General features: G+C 49.2%; 1 protein-coding gene across 1 annotated transcript in view; it reads left to right on the top strand.

The window, feature by feature from the left end:
• The first annotated feature begins 16,153 nt into the window (after positions 1–16,153).
• INO80D (INO80 complex subunit D) overlaps positions 16,154–16,875 on the top strand; it is a 36,980-nt gene continuing 36,258 nt past the window's right edge. The window contains exon 1 of the mRNA XM_068122716.2: positions 16,154–16,776. The gene's annotated coding sequence lies outside the window, so the exon portion shown is untranslated. The remainder of the gene's footprint in view (positions 16,777–16,875) is intronic.

Genomic DNA, 16,875 nt, shown 5'->3' with positions numbered 1-16,875 from the left:
CGGCACACACATATGGCACACGGCACACACACGTATGGCACACGGCACACAGATGCAGCTGAATGCTTAACCCCGATTTTCGCTTCGCGAGCGCAGGGTATTTAGCTATGTGGTAAACACATAAAACCCTTCACATTGTGATGCAGGCATGAAACTTGACAGTGATGCTTTTATTTAGCATATACTCTTTAAATCCAGTCGAGTAGCCAACTCAAAATTTCAACATGGTGTACATTTTTTCAAAATGGCCGCCAAAATTGCTAAAAAGTACCACTAACTTTTTAATATTTAATTTGGGACAAAAAAGTGTCAATACAAAATCACATCTACATATTATCTGAATAAGTGTACATAGTATACAATATGAATAATCAGACATGAGATCAGGGTGTATTTGAAGTAGTGATAAATGTAGGGGTGTACTTACTTTTTCCACATGCGAAATTTGCATTTATGTTTATTTAAATAATACAATGCACTACAAAATATAAATGTTTCATGATATTTGTTATATTATATCACCTTTATCTCTCAATATTGTTGAAATGAAGATCAAATAGCTGTATGTTGAAATATGTTGAAAAAGTCAAAACTTTACATGGGGTGTACTTACTTTTTCACGTGACTGTACCTCCGCCTAGTTGATCACATCACTCAATGGTGAAGAATCACTTTAAAAATTATACCAGCTGCAGGAAGTTGGGGTGTGAAGAGAATGACAGAGATCTGCAATCTGGTGGTGAAAGAAGGCCCCATTCCAGTGGATTGGGAACTGAGTACCCTCGTCCCTCTATACAAGGGGAAAGGTGACCCTCTGGAGTGTGGCTCGTACCGAGCGATAAAGTTATTGGAGCATGGAATGAAGGTATTGGAAAGGGTGTTGGAGAGGAGGATAAGGAATAAGGTGAAAATCGACGAAATGCAGTTTGGATTTATGCCAGGAAGAGGAACGACAGACGCGCTTTTTATTGTGAGGCAGTGGCAGGAGAAGTACATGGAGAAGAGGAAGAAGTTGTTTCTTGGGTTTGTTGATCTGGAGAAAGCATTCGATAGGGTTCCACGCAAAGTATTGACATGGGCATTGAGGAAGTTAGGAGTGGAGGAATGGTTGATCAGAGTAGTGATGGCAATGTACAAAAGAGGGCGCACAGCTGTAAGGACGAAGGACGGGAACAGTGGTGAGTTTGAGGTGAAGGTGGGAGTGCACCAGGGGTCGGTACTAAGTCCACTACTATTTGTAGCTGTGATGGAGGTGCTGGCTCAGAACGAAAAGGAGGGTTTACCATGGGAGTTGTTGTATGCAGATGATCTGGTGTTGATTGCGGAAAGTATGGATGGACTGAAGGAAAAGATGAACAAGTGGCAGGAATGTATGGAGACAAAAGGTCTGAAGGTGAATATAGGAAAGACGAAGGTGATGGAAAGTGGTAAAGCATGTGGTGAGGTGGAAAGAACTGGGAAGTGGCCATGTGCTGTGTGCAGGAAGGGTGTCGGAGTGAATTCCATTCAATGTAAAATGTGCGCTGAGTGGGTTCATCAAAAATGTAGTGGTCTGAGAGGGTCATTAACCAGTGTGGCCGCTACATTCAAATGTAAGGTGTGCACAGAGGGAGCTGCAGATGGAGGAAATGTTGAGTTGGATCTTGGAGTTGGATCGCTACGTGAAGATCGCCAGACGTGAAGCTGGAAGGTGTGAAAACATTTTGCTACCTCGGAGACATGCTGAATGGAGAAGGTGGATCAGACTCCGCAACGGTTGCTAGAGTGAGATGTGCATGGAAGAGGTTTCGGGAACTGAGTGGCGTGCTGATGAGGAGGGGAGTGTCGTTGAAGCTGAAGGGAAAGGTGTATGCTGCATGTGTGAGAAGTGTTATGATTTATGGGAGCGAGACATGGGTCATGAATGTAGAGCAGCAACGAAGGCTGGAAAGGGTGGAAATGTGAATGGTTCGGTGGATGTGTGGAGTATCGTTGAGAGAGAGGAAGACAAATGATGAATTGCGAAAGATGATGGGAATAGAGCCTGTGATGGATGCTGTGACGAGGAACAGGTTGAGATGGTTTGGTCATGTGTTGAGGGATGAAAGTGACTGGTTGAGAAGAGTGATGGAAATGAATGTAGAAGGAAGTAGAGGATGGGGAAGACTGAGAAAGACTTGGCTCAAGATGGTGGAAGAAGAAATGCGGGCAAGGGGGTTAACAAAGAGAGATGCAGAAAATAGGGCAAAATGGAGAAGATTGTCATGGGGACCGCAAGGCTAACCCCCGCTCTAGCAGGGAAAATGGCCTTAAAATGCATGTTGTTGTTGTTGTTGTTGGCCTGGATCCGGATCTTCACCAAAATTGAATAGTTTCTTTCTCATCACACACACAACCTCCAACAAGTTTAGTCCAAATCCGTCCACAACTTTTTGAGATATCCTGCTGTGTATAGTTTTTGGCCCTATCCCCCAATGGTAAAGAATCACTTTAAAAATTCTTGTAGCCGGATCCGAATCTGAATCTTCACCAAAATCTAATCATTTAGTTATTGTCACACACACCACATCTCTTTCAAATTTCGTCCGAATGCGTCCACAACTTTGAGATATCTTGTTCACAAACAAACAGACAGACAGACAGACAGACAGGGGTGATAACATAACCTCCATCCACCTTTGGTAGTGGAGGTAAAAAACCGAGAGTACAAAGAACATACAACTATCATGATCCATGATTGCTCAGTGTTTTGGAATCAGAAATGAGAAATTGCAAAAGTGTGCCTTCTTCATGAAAATGTTCGAGGATTGATCACAGCACGTTATACTCAGGACCATTGATCACACCACCATACACTGTGGTTGGTATTGTTGTGCCAGTGAAATGACTGCCAGTCAGCTGAAGGAAATGAGAAATACAGCTGACGAGAAGTCTCAGCGGAGATTGGAATGTTCACCTGGAAATGATATGTCACAGCTGTATGATTGTGAAGAGTGTGGCCCGTAAACATGGTCCGAGGAAGTTTCCGGCCTTCGGAAAAACCTGTCACACCTGTCAAAGGGGGCAAATATTGTCTCCAAAATGTGCAGAAACCATAGGAACAAAATGCACACAATCCTGAAACGCACATTTCAAGGAGCCAAAAGAAGTGTTGACAGTGACAGCTCCCATTGATGGAAACATTTGATCGCTCAGCTGACTCCCTCATGAAAAGGCTTGGATTAGGCCAAAAAAACAAAAAAAACATGTTTAGCGGCCATTTGCATATATTTGCATACTGTACTATATTTGCATATATTTGCATACTGCATATATTTGCACTCAGAGTCCGTTTTCCATCATGAACAGACCGAGCATACCACGCTTGACGACTTTGCTAGCCGTTCGGATCGAAACACAAACGAAAACCATGATGAACACAAGTAAAATAATGGAGTGGATAGCAAAAGTGGCTCAAATTTATCGAGAAAGTCTGTCTCGAAATCAGAGCATGTAGAAACTACAGCACGCTAGCGCTAGCGCTATTAAACATTCTATAGCATGCTCACACGTTTTGCTAGTCTACAACAACCAGCCGCATATTACTGCCAGACCTGTATGTACGTGTATCACAGACGGGATTATTTTGTGTGAGCGGCCATGAAACAATTATGATGGAGACTATCAAATCGAGAGAGTGAGAAAATTGATTGCGATCAATCACGATCGTACTCGCGATCAGTCGTACGATGTTAAAAAAAAAAGAAAAAAAAAAGGAGGCGGCCTCTAAAAAGGAAGCGGGCGGAGACGCTAAACATGAATATTTTTTTGTTTGGCCTTACAAAGCTGGATGTGAATGGCAAGTTTGTAAATTTAAAGCTTGATAATGGTGTGGAGGCAAATGTCAACAAGTTCATGTGCAGAAGGTGCAAAAAATAATTAAAAAATAAATAAATTAAAAATAACGCTGTGACCGTGTATGTATGTGTACACGAACGTGTACCAAACAAATTATAAACGTTTACAAAAACCTGTAGGCGTGTACACGTTCTGTTGCTAATCTACGCTATAAAAGGAGCTGGCCTCCAAATCCAGTCTACATCCATCTTTTTTTTTTTTCTTCTTTTTTTTTGTATACTGAATCGAGGCTCGTGAAAGAGCTAACATTTACTTCACAAACAAATCTGTCCAAACAAATCTGTCCGAATCTGTCCGTTCAGGACGGGATTTATGCCACCAGCCTATCAGATTAGTTCCCTCCGACGCAGGCCGGGTGAAGAAATGAGGGGCCTACAAATACTTTTGCTGCCGCCATGTTTTTTATCGACGTTTTTATGCCTTCGCCGACAAAAGCATTATGTTGTTAGGGTTGTCCGTCCATCTGTCCGTCCGTAAGGGCTAAACCTCGTTTTTCTCAGCAACCACATGTCCGATTGAGACGAAACTTTCAGGGTAGGAGTGACACCCATGCAGAATGTTTTAATGATAATTGTGATGTCATAGGTCACATGGTATGGCAGCCATCTTGGATTAAAAGAAAATAATGAAAAATTATTTCTCGGAAACTGCTGAATGGAAAAATTTGAAACTTGGCACATTGTCAAGTACTCCCAAAGGGGAACAAAAGCATGATAATGATGACATCATGAGGTGAAGTGGTATACCAGCCAAAAATGTTTTAATTGAACCTATCCTAAAAATCTGAAATTGCATGCACATGATCTATGACCCATTTGTAATGAAATATTAAATTTATGACATCATAGATCACATGGTTTGGCAGCCATATTGTATTTAAGGAAAATATGAAATAATTATATTTCTCAAACCGCTCAACCTATCAATGCGAAATTTTACAAATAACATCTAACAGCACTGTTGCATATAGTTTGAAAATGATGATGTCGTAGGTCACGTGGTTTGGCAGCCATCTTGGATAGAAAAACGAACCTTATCTAATCAACACGAAGCTTCACAAACATAATCCCCTAACTATACATATTGCAGAGTTTACATTTTTAAAGGTCATATGTCATGTGGTATGAGAGCCATATTAGCTTGAAAGCCGATATTAAAAAAAATCCCTTCTCTGAAACTGCTTCACCGATCGATGTGAAATCTGTCATGTCGGGTGAAAATGTGATACTTGAGAACAGCTGAAGGGATTTCAATCAAACCTGTTTATTACCCTGCGCTGGCGAAGCGAAAAGCGGGGTTAAGCATTCGGGTGCGTACGTGTGACGTGTGCCGTACGTGTGCCGTGTCTGCATTTTTAAAATTCATTTTCTCAACAACCATTGGTCCTATTGACATGAAAGTTTACCATAGAAGCGCCTCCGCCTGTAGAAATGTTTTATTCATCATAATGACGTCATAGGTCACGTGGTACAGACACCATCTTGGAAAAACGTTACACCTCTATATCTCGCAAACTGCTCAATGGAAAAATTTTAAACATGGCTCATTGTCAAGTACTCCGCTTGGAGAATAAGATATGTTAATGATGATGTCATCGGCACCTTAATTATGACGTCATAATTCGACAAGTACAACGCTCGATTCGATCAGCATTAAATTTTTTTCTCTGCAATTCTTGGTCCGATTGACACGAAATTTTCACCATAGGAGGGCCTCCTCCTGTAGAATATTTTAATGATTATTATGACGTCATAAGTCACGTGGTGCAGGCGCCATCTTGGAAAAACTTCGCACCTCTACATCTCTGAAACCACTCCATGGGAAAAATTAAGACCTGGCTCATTGTCAACTACTCCCCATGGGGAAAGAGATATGTTAATGATGATGTCATCAGTGCCTTCATTATGACATCATAATTCGATAAATACAACACTTATCCATCCGATCATTATTTTCAAATTTTCAGCAACTTTTGGTCTGATGGACACGAAATTTTTACCACATGAGCGCCTCCTCCTTTAGAATATTTTAATGATAATCATGACGTCATAGGTCATGTGTTACAGGCGTCATCTTGGAAAAACTGAAAAACGTTTCACCTCTATATCTCCAAAACCGCTCTATGGAAAAAATTGAAACGTGGCTCATTGTAAATAACTCCATATGGGGAATAGGTGTTGTTAATGATGACGCCATTGTTGCCATAATTATGACGTCATAATTAGACAGGGACAATGCTTAGTCTGATCAGTTTGAAATGTAATGAGTGTGATCTATGCAACAATTATATTAGAGAATATAAATTGATGATGTCATCGCTCACGTGGTCTGGCAGCCATATTGGATCAAAGAAAAAAAATGTTCAAAAACAGAAGAGTTGGCTCGCAACAAGTTGACTGCGCAGGGTAAGTATTCTATGCTGCCTTTTTTAAATACGTAACTTTTAATGTATGCGTGTTTACTCTTTTTTAGTAAGATATTCTTTACTCTTTCTCATAACGGATGAATTAATCAATTAAAGTTTCAAAATGAATATAACAGAATTACAATTGGAGAAATATTTAAATACCTTTGATCAGTGAAAGACACATGAAAGCCCGCTTAGCGTTTGCAAAAAAGCACCTAAAGGACTCTCAGACTGTGAGAAACAAGATTCTGTGGTCTGATGAAACCAAGATTGAACTGTTTGGCTTCCGTCTGGCCACTCTGCCATAAAGCCCAGATCGGTGGAGTGTTGCAGTGATGGTTGTCCTTCTGGAAGTTTCTCCCATCTCCACACAGGATCTCTGGAGCTCAGCCAGAGTGACCATCGGGTTATTGGTCACCTCCGTTACCAAGGCCCTTCTCCCCGATTGCTCAGTTTGACCATGCGACCAGCTCTAGGAAAAGACGTACCCGAACAGGCTTGAAAGGAACAAAATGTGCAGCCTTTTATTTACAAGGCACAGATAAAAAAAAAAAAGGGACGAGAGGCAGGCTTATCAATTCTTACCTAGCCTCGATCCCGACAGGCGCCTTCACACACGCACTGGGATGAAGCACACTGGTTATTTTTGTACCGGGAAACGTGCAGACGATAACTTGGTCTGGCAGTTCCCACGCGCAGCTTGAAGGAGCTCCACAGGACGAACTGCCACTTCGAAGTCCACACAAACGATGATTCAGGACGGATGAATTTCAGCGCAGGAAGGACGAACCAGCACGTCGGACAGCCAGCTTCAAGATTAACGCCGAGAGAGAGCTCAGATGACGATGGGCACGGACCTTTATCGGGTGGAATGTTCTTCTCGAAGGCTCCACGGCCTCCCATTGGCCGAGGTTGGTCACGTGGGGTCATTCAGCCCTGCCTCCCTCTCGGAAGGTTTCATTCCTCCTTCCCTCTTTCATTTGGGGAGGTTTTACAACCCATCATTGGTCGCCTGCTGGTGACGTGTCCACGACCCCTCATTGGTCGCTTGCTGGTGACGTGGGCTTCGACCTGATTGGTTGCCTGCTGGTTACCTGGCATTGGTCGCTTGTTGGTCACATGGCCTGTTCTTTTAGCCACGCCTTCCTGCACATGAAAACGTCTTCCCTCAACCACATGGAGGTTTGAAATCCTGCCGAAATCAACGCATATTGGTGTGGATTACTAAATATTTGGAGGGGAGCTAATCTTTACATTTAATAAGAAATAACTAACTACTGCAGGCTACATGTTGTCGTGCAATTAACTATAGGGGGCTTGCCTTTATTGCAAAACCACAACAATAGATATCTCAGCATTTTCCCGTCTGTGTCATCTTGGGCGGTGTAAGATATATCGAGTCGTGAAAAGCCGCGATTATTTAATATATTTCCCGATTCAATTTCAATTTCCCGATTCCCGTGTGTGCGTTTATTTTCTCAATTATTGCTGAAACCGAATCTAAAACCATCGATAAAAATGAAATCAGATGGTGAATTTGAGTCGAGATAAAATTGTGAGGGTGAATCAATGAATGGCCTTTATGTTACAGGCCTTTGAAAATGCATTTTGTTATATAAACGGTAACTTTCATCGAATTTTATTCCCGTTTTTTTTCAACCGAGTCTAAAAGCACGTCAGCCACTGTGAAAAATGAAATGAGATATCGAATTAGGGTTGAGATAAAACTGTGAGAGAGAGCAAGACACCGCTGGCCTAACAAAAGAGGCCTCAACGCTATGCGAGTCAACAAAATGGTGGATATTTGTTTTTGAAGCCCCTCCCAGACCGGGTGTAGCCACTCACCCGGGACAGACAGACAGACAGGATCACCTACGGAGATTATTTATATCGATATAGAAGAGATAGAAACTTGGCAATTTCCCCTCTGTGCTTATTTATTTATTTCAGATTGTGGATTCCATGTCCTGTACTTGCACACATGGGAAAACCAAAAGTTTTTTTTTTTTTTTTTACCACGATTTTCTTTCTTCTGCATTATGAAAACATACATTTGGGTGATGTATGATAGACCGCTGCCACAAAATTTTAAGATCTCGGCAATTTCCCCTCTGTATTAATTTCTTTATTTCACATGGTGGATTACACGTCCTGTACTTGCATATGATTGGGCCTTGAAAACTCATGTGAAAACCAAAAGTTTTTCTGCTAAAGACTTCATGATTCTAATTCCTCTGCATTATGAAAACACATCTTCTTTGGGCAGTGTATAATAGACCGGTGCTGCGATCGCTCCAAACTAATCATGGATTACCTTGTTTCCTTTGCATGAGTTGCAATCAAAATGTACCTTTGTTTCTTCAAAAAGTAACTCATGATAGAAGACACGTTGATTCAGTCTTAAAATGGACATCAGAGGCTTATGGAGCCTCAGAGATATGTGAGGAAAACAAAATGGTGGAGGTGGAAATGCGTTTTTGAGGCCCGTCCCAGAATGGGTGGAACTACTCCCTCAACAGGGTAGGCCACATCCACAGACAGACACGATCACCTAACAACATCCACAGCTCATAAAACTTTCACTTCCACCCCCTCCCTCCCCTCCTCCCAAACATGATTAATAGTAAATATTGTAGTGCGGTGCTATGCGCACGACTTGTCTTGCCAATAAGGGAAGCAACAACGCATGTAACCAAAAGCGTCTTTATTTGAAGGGTCAAACTTCCGTGCTCGGGGCTGTGAGCTCCGTGTATATCCCGAGGCCACGCCTACCCCTCGGGCGTGGCCGACACCCTCTTGGTGCGCGGAATGATGTCATCGCGCCAGCGAGCCATCGTGTCCGCCACACGCGCCCCCCCAGAATTCCCGCGCACCTGAAGGGTCAGTTTGAGGGGCAAACGGATGACCCGGCCAAAGCGCCCTTTGGCGGCTGGCGGCGTCTGGGATGCCGGGATGACACCGGCTGCCCCTGGGATGGGTGCGGGACCGGGGGGTGGCGTGCCGGCGGGGTTGGGCGGTGCTGGGGGTCCGCCCGCCGGGGGGCAGCCCCGACGCGGGGGCTGAGCCACTGGCGGGGGGTGGTCCACGTCGAGGTGGGCCGGTTTGAGGCGGTCCACGGAAACGCGGTCAGGAGTACCGCCGATGTCCAGGGTGAAGTGCTTCGCCCCGGTCTCCAGCACATGGAAGGGCCCGTCGTACGGGGGCCGCAGCGGTGTCCGGTGGGCGTCGTGTCGGACGAACACGTACTCCACCGTGTGAAGCTCCGGGGCGACGTGCGTTGGCGGGCGCCCGTGGTGCGCCGTCGGCACCAGGGCGAACCTCTGGGCGGTCTCCTGCAGCATGGTGCCGTGGAGTCGGGGAGGAACTCGCCCGGCACCCGCAGCGGTTGTCCGAAGACCAACTCTGCCGCGGATGCGCGCAGGTCATCCTTGGGCGCCGTCCGGAGGCCCAGCAGGACCCAGGGGAGCCTGTCGACCCAGCCGCCGTCGCGGAGGGTGGCCCGGAGCGCGGCCTTTAAGGAGCGGTGGAAACGCTCGCACAGGCCGTTGGCCTGGGGGTGATAGGCCGTGGTGCGGTGCAGCTGGACACCGAGCCCCCGCGCGACCGCCCCCCAGAGCTCTGAGGTGAACTGGGGGCCGCGGTCGGACGAGATGTCCGAGGGGGCGCCGAACCGGGCAACCCAGGTGGCGATGAACGCCTGCGCGACATCCGCCGCCGTCGTCGCCACCAAAGGCACGGCCTCCGGCCACCGGGTGGTGCGGTCCACCATGGTGAGGACGTGGGTGAAACCCCGCGAGGGTGGCAGAGGTCCCACCAAGTCCACGTGAACGTGGTCGAACCGACGTTCGGGCACCGTAAACGGGGCCAACGGGGCCTGGGTGTGGCGGTGCACCTTCGCGCGCTGGCACGCGATGCACGTCCTGGTCCAATCGCGGACGACCTTCCAGAGGCCATGCCAGACGAACTTGTCGGCGACCAGCCTCTGGGAGGCCTTCGTGCCCGGGTGGGACAGGCCGTGGATGGCGTCAAAAACCCGGCGCTGCCAGGCAGCGGGCATGATGGGGCAAGGCCGCCCGAGGGAGACGTCGCACAAGAGGGCCGTGCCCGCGCCGTCGAACGGCACCTCGGTGACGCGGAGGCCCGTGACGGCAGTCCGCAAGGCCTGGACGTCGGGGTCGGCATTCTCGTCCGCCGCCATCCGGGCATAGTCGATGCCGAGGTGGACCGCGTGGGCGACGGACCGGGAAAGGCAATCCGCCACCGGGTTGTCCTTCCCCGCGACGTGCCGGATGTCCGTTGTGTACTCGGACACGGCCGACAGGTGACGCTGCTGCCGGGCCGACCACGGCTCGGCGACCTTGGCCATCGCGAAGACCAGGGGCTTGTGGTCGACGAAGGCCGTGAACGAACGGCCCTCGAGCAGATGGCGAAAGTTCCTGACCGCCAGGTGAAGCCCGAGGAACTCGCGGTCAAATGTACTGTACCGGCGTTCGTGCGGGCGAAGCTGCCGGCTGAAAAACGCCAGCGGTTGCCAAGCTCCACGCACCCATTGCTCGTGCACAGCGCCCACCGCGTAGTCCGACGCGTCGGTGGTGAGGGCGATCGGTGCATCGGGCGCCGGGTGCGTGAGCATGGTGGCGTTAACCAAGGCAGGCTTCGCGCCCGCGAACGCCGCGTACATCTGCTCGGTCCACACAACGTCACCTTTGCCCGGCTTCCCCCGGAGGGCCTCGTGCAGGGGGCGCAGGAGCTGGGCGACGCGGGGCAGGAACCGATGGTAAAAGTTCACCATGCCCAGGAACTCCGGGAGCCCCCTGATCGTGCGGGGGCGCGGAAACCCCTTGACCGCCTTCACCTTTGCTGGTAAGGGGATGGCCCCGTGCCTGGTGACGCGGTGCCCCAAAAAGTCGATCTCGGCGACGTCGAACCGGCACTTGGCGGGGTTCACGATCAGGCCATGCTGGCCCAGGCGTTCGAAGAGCGCGCGGAGATGGTGGAGGTGCTCTTCATGGGACGCGCTTGCGACGAGGATGTCGTCCAGGTAGACATAGACGAAATCCAGGTCGCGCAAGACGCTGTCCATCAGACGTTGGAACGCCTGAGCCGCATTCTTCAAACCGAAGGGCATCCGAAGGAACTCAAAGAGGCCGAATGGCGTAATGACGGCCGTCTTCGGGATGTCCTCCGGCCTGACAGGGACCTGGTGGTAGCCGCGTATGAGGTCCACCTTCGAAAAGCAGGACATTTTCGCCAACCGGGCGGAAAATCTTGGATGTGAGGGACCGGGTAACGATCGGGGGTGTTGGCATCGTTGAGGCGGCGGTAGTCTCCGCACGGCCGCCATCCCCCGCCAGGCTTCGGCACGATGTGTAGCGTCGACGCCCAAGCACTCTTGGAGCGCCGCACGATGCCCAGCCGCTCCAGCGTAGCGAACTCCGCTCTCGCCACCGCGAGCTTCGTCGGTTCGAGGCGGCGGGCCCGGGCGTAGACCGGTGGCCCGACGGTGGGGATGTGATGTTCCACCCCGTGCTTGATGGCCACCGCCGAGAAGGTGGGCCGCGTGAGGGCCGGGAAACTGGCGAGGAGGCGGGTGAACTCGTCCGCTGCCGGAAGCGTACAAACCAATCTCGCCGGGACCGAACCGCTCAGCAAGCCGCTTGGCGAGCCGCTCGGTGAGCCGCTCAGTGAGCCGCTCAACGAGCTGCTCAACGCGCAAGCAAGCGTGCTGAACGTTTCGGCCTGGACGAGGCGTCTGTTCTTCACGTCTACCAACAACCCGTTTGCACAGAGTAAGTCCGCACCGAGCAATGCCATGGGCACGCTGGCGGTTACGAACGTCCACGTGAAGCGTTGCCCTCCGAACCGCAGGGAGAGGCAGCGCTTCCCGAATGTGCGTATGGGTGTTCCGTTGGCGGCAAGCAACGCGGGGCCCCGGCCCGCGGTTCGCTTGTCGGACGTAGAGGCAGGGATAACGCTCACCTGTGCACCTGTGTCGCATAGGAAGCGGCGCCCGGACAAGGTGTCCGTTATAAAAAGAAGGCTGCCGGAAAGATCGACGCTAAAAGCCGCTATTGAGCGTCGGCCCGGGCGTTTCCCGACTTGCCAAACGAGCACGGCGGGCAACACTTCTTTGCCTTGTGGCCGAACCTGGCGTGGAAATGGCACCAGGCTTGTGGCGGGTGTGGCAGAGGCCGCGGCTTTCGCGGTGGTGGTGGGCGGGGCGTGGCGGCGGCCACGAGGTGTGCATCAGCCTCGGGATCCACGAGGTGTGCAGCAGCATCAGCATCAGCCCCGAGATCCGCGACGGCCGCACCGAAGCTCACCCGTGTGTCACACGCCGCGAAAAACTTGTCGGCCTCGACGGCCAGCGCGCGGGGTTCCTTTATTTTGGAACCGGCCAACGCGAGGCGTACCTGGGCCGGTAGCTGGCGCAGAAAGAGCGCCCGGAATAAAAAATCCGGTGCTTTGTCCCCCAGTAACGACAGCATGTAGTCCATTCGGACCGATGGTCGCATGTCGCCGAGTTCGGGAAGGTCCAGGAGGCGGTCGGCCCGTTCGGCCTCATGAGGCGACGCTTGAGCGCCTCATACCTGTGGTCGGCCGGTGGGCTCCGCAGGACGGGCACGACTCGGGCGGCTGTACCGGGCCCAAGGGCGGCGATGACGTGGAAATAGCGCGTCTCGTCCGCCGTTATGCCTCGAAGCTGGAACTGGGCCTCGGCCTGCATGAACCATACCTCGGCCTGAGCCTCCCAAAACTCGGGGAGTTTCAATGTGTTGAAACACATTAATAAGTTACCACGTCGGCTTTTGTGTAAACTGGTGAATCAATGAGATTGATAGGTGGTCAGTCTGAATCAGAGCATTCTGCCTCACTGTAGTCTGAATCATCAGATTCCGACGAATCCCCCCTGTTCTCAGCATCGTCTCCTTCCTCCTCGTCATCTTCCCCACTCTCTTCGGCTGTCCCTGGTGCAGGTAGATGCGTCGGGAGGGCAGGTAGGGTGACGGTGGCATTGATGGCAGTAGCTGTTGGTCGCTTTGTGGTGTACTGTGTGATGAGAGAGGCGAGAGAGTGTGTGCTGGGACTTGGGAGACACATCTACCCCCTTTCCCCCCCGCAAAGCAGATAGCAGCTGCACCATGAGAGGCGATACCTCTTCCTCCTCTTCTAGCTCTTCGACTCTTGGCGGCCAGGGGATGTGTTTGATTGACTGGACGTCATCCCTGAGCCGCTCGGCCACGTTGCGCACCAGTTGCTCACTGCTGACACCGATGGAGGAGAACGCTGCTTCCACATATGAACCACCCCCGGACGTATCATAGACTAGGTCGCTCTGGTTCCTCTGAGGGCGGGTGTGGAAGCCGATCTTGCCCTCAAACTCCCGGGTTAGGATATCTTTGATAAAGGCAGACTTGACGCTGGATGTTGGGAAGCCATACCGAGAAATGATAGAACTGTCGTCTTTGAGGAGGCTCTGCAGTGACCTTAGCTCATGTTCCTCAAAGATAACTGTTCTGATGTGGTCAAAGAAGATAGTCTGGGCTTCACAGAGATTGACATTGTGCATGCGTGGGAGTTTGTCATCTTCACTCATTTTCTGGTAACAACGCACATATTTCAACCAGCATTTGTTGTGATATCGGATCTCAATTGCGTAGGGCTGATCAGCTGCACAATCGATCAAACAGTTGATTCTATCTCGCATGCTCTGATCTTCCAGGACCACCGTGTGGCTCTTGAAAGCCGCCCATGCATGATCGTACGAAATCAGGGACAGCTTTGTTTCTGGGTGCTTGGGCGACTCCAGTTTACAGCACCAGACACATTTTGTTTTTTCATGTATCAGCCCTTGAACGCTCGATCAAAGCCGCTTTGCAGGTGGAGCGGCAGCTGGTGGCAAAGCCTCAGACGTAGACGAAGACTGAGCTTGGCATTCCTCGACCTCTCGTTTTATCTGCCTTGTCTTGGCCTGTTCTAGTTTCTTGACATTCCATAAGGTCAACCTACATGAATTATGGACACATCGTCCACTGGGACCATTATCCCAATCGACTGTTGCATGGACATCTCCGAACTTGTCAAGACCGCTCCATAACAGGGTCTTGTTCTTGAGATTTTCCCAACTCTCGGCGGAGGTAATGGCATCAGTGACTTTGTTGCAAAGCCTGCTACACTGGAGCACACACGGAACGGTGGTCATTGGCATAAGCTTTTTTCTCAATTCAAATCACGAACAGCTGAAACCTAAAACATAGAAATACATGAAAACTAAACATACACATTAACCCCCCCCCCCCCCCACACTCACACACACACACACACACATGCACCCACACTCACCTATACGCAGCGAAAAAAAATTCTCCAGTCAGAGCCTCAATTTCGTGACTATTCTAGATGCAGGCAAAATAATATGTTTATTCATGTGCTTCTTTTCAAAAGTTGCGTTTTTGCTCTTCCAGATGATGGCCATCTTGGATTCCTAGGTCAAAAGGATGTTATAACGTCAAACTGATGTCAAATTCGGGATCCTCGTGGTCAACTTACCCCCAAAAAGTGCATTTCTAAATAATTATATGTGCTTTTGTTCAAAACTTTATTTTTAAAGATGGCGCCGGCGGCCATCTTGGATTAGGGCCTTTAGGGGAAAATGCCGGGATTTTTGGGAGGGACATGGGTGCTATTTTTTTTATATAAGGTCCATAGAAGTCAAATCAATCGTCAAACCTTACTAGCCAGGAAATGGTCACGGAATCGAGGTTCTGGACCTAACTACCTGTCTACAAAACTTCTGGCCTTTCACGGGCCCACATTGTCGGAAGTTTTTGCAGTGTGGACTGCAAGATATCAACTTTTTGGCCAAGTTGACCAATTTCTCCAAATATTTCGTTAGTGCAGATGCAGTGACATGCCCCTATCTCGCAAATACATTTCCAAGTATTTTCGGTTTCTTTAAAAACTTTGTGATCCGTTTCATGGAGCAATCCTTCTCTGGCACGTATGCCACACGTCCAGGCCGCCTCGATGGACCTCATTACTCGGAGTTATCAGTTTCTGTGCATGCGCGCCGAGCAATCTGGGGCGGATTACATCATTTTGAATGTCTCAGGCGCTCTGAGAAATTCCGGGTGAGTACCATAGTAATAATAGAACACTGATGCTACTCTACTCTAGTAATTCACTCACCAAGCAGAGAAGCACTCAGCCAACACACTGAATAAAATAGAGGGTCTAAAAAGAGGGGTGATGGGGGTCAACTCCCAAAGTGGGATTATCTATTATGAGCATGCACATCATTTCCTTAAAGATATGCGACATAACGAGGTAAATCAACCAGAGTCGTGTGTCTCAGAGGGTCAGACAAAATGCACGACCTGGTCGGTTCACTCGAAGCCTTGGCATCTCCACCTGATAGCACACTGCTGATGCATCACACAGGTGGGGTCTAGTACCCATTTTGTCTCATAACGGTCGTCTTGTCACTCACCAGAGCGTCGACACAAATATCCGCCTGCCTTTTAAATAGGTAGGTGAGCGGTTATGTGGAGTAAACCTTCATCGATAGTGGATTAAACCTTCAGAACGGACACGGACTGGTAATGAGAAATAAACGGGAAAGAGCTAATATTGACGCTGGAGAGGCAAGACCAATTGCGCAGGTCGTAACCGAGAGCGGGTCACATTGCCTCGAGAGTACACAATGGGAGGGCCGAGGCCTAAACCAAACGCATACACAGTGCTTGACTAGTTGAAAAAGTTTTTAAAAGACAAGTCACCTTTAGGGCAGAATTAGATCGTGAGATAAGCGCATGGATCGCCAAATGCCGCCCTCAGAGCGTTTTCTGTAATTCTAACAGCGCCCCTTGCGTCCTGACCTGTTTGGGCCTAGGCTGGCGGTTTCGGGCGAGCGCTTTGGATCACTTCCCGGGCCTTCTGTGTCAGTTTGGATCCTTATTCGTCGCTTTTCAACACGCTTATAGTTTGTTTGCCTCGATTGCTCTTCTAGGCCGTCGTCTGCGTCTATCCAGGCGCATTCGGAGTGGCGTTTTTTCACGACTCATCCGCCCGCGGGGCTAGTCCAGCGCGGCGAGGTTCGAGTGTAGGCCGCAGGCGCGTTTCTCTCTATTTCCCTCCGCTTCGAGTCAAATTTTCGTAGAAATAAAACTCTGCAGGAATAATCGTGTCACCAGTCGGTGAGAAATATCTCGGGGAGGAATGGAATAGTTGGAAAATTGTGTAATCCGGCCATTTATTAACCCGTTGTTGCTCAAAATATGAAAGTTGTTCAAGGCGCGTGCACTTGTGAATAATTGGATTCTTGGATCGTGGTGGAGGGACAGATCCGCCTTGGAGGTCGATCATGCTCCAGTGGTCTTCAAGTTTGCCCTTCTGCCTGCTCTTTGTACTTGGGAGATAGCCGAGCTGAGAACAGCTCTTTGTGTTTGATCTGCACTGGAATCGTATCATCTTTACCTTGCAATGTCCTTCAGGTATGAAAGTTACCTTTCTCGAGTTTACTTTTCAGCTCTGATCAAGTTGCCTTTGACTTTGTATGTGAGCAATTTGAAATGTACCTCGTGATGTCTATC

This window comes from Myxine glutinosa, chromosome 7, assembly GCF_964187855.1.
Source record: "Myxine glutinosa chromosome 7, kmMyxGlut1.1, whole genome shotgun sequence".
Classification (NCBI taxonomy): domain Eukaryota; kingdom Metazoa; phylum Chordata; class Myxini; order Myxiniformes; family Myxinidae; genus Myxine; species Myxine glutinosa.
Note: the sequence above shows the minus strand (reverse complement) of the source record. Positions and strands in the feature narration are given on the sequence as shown.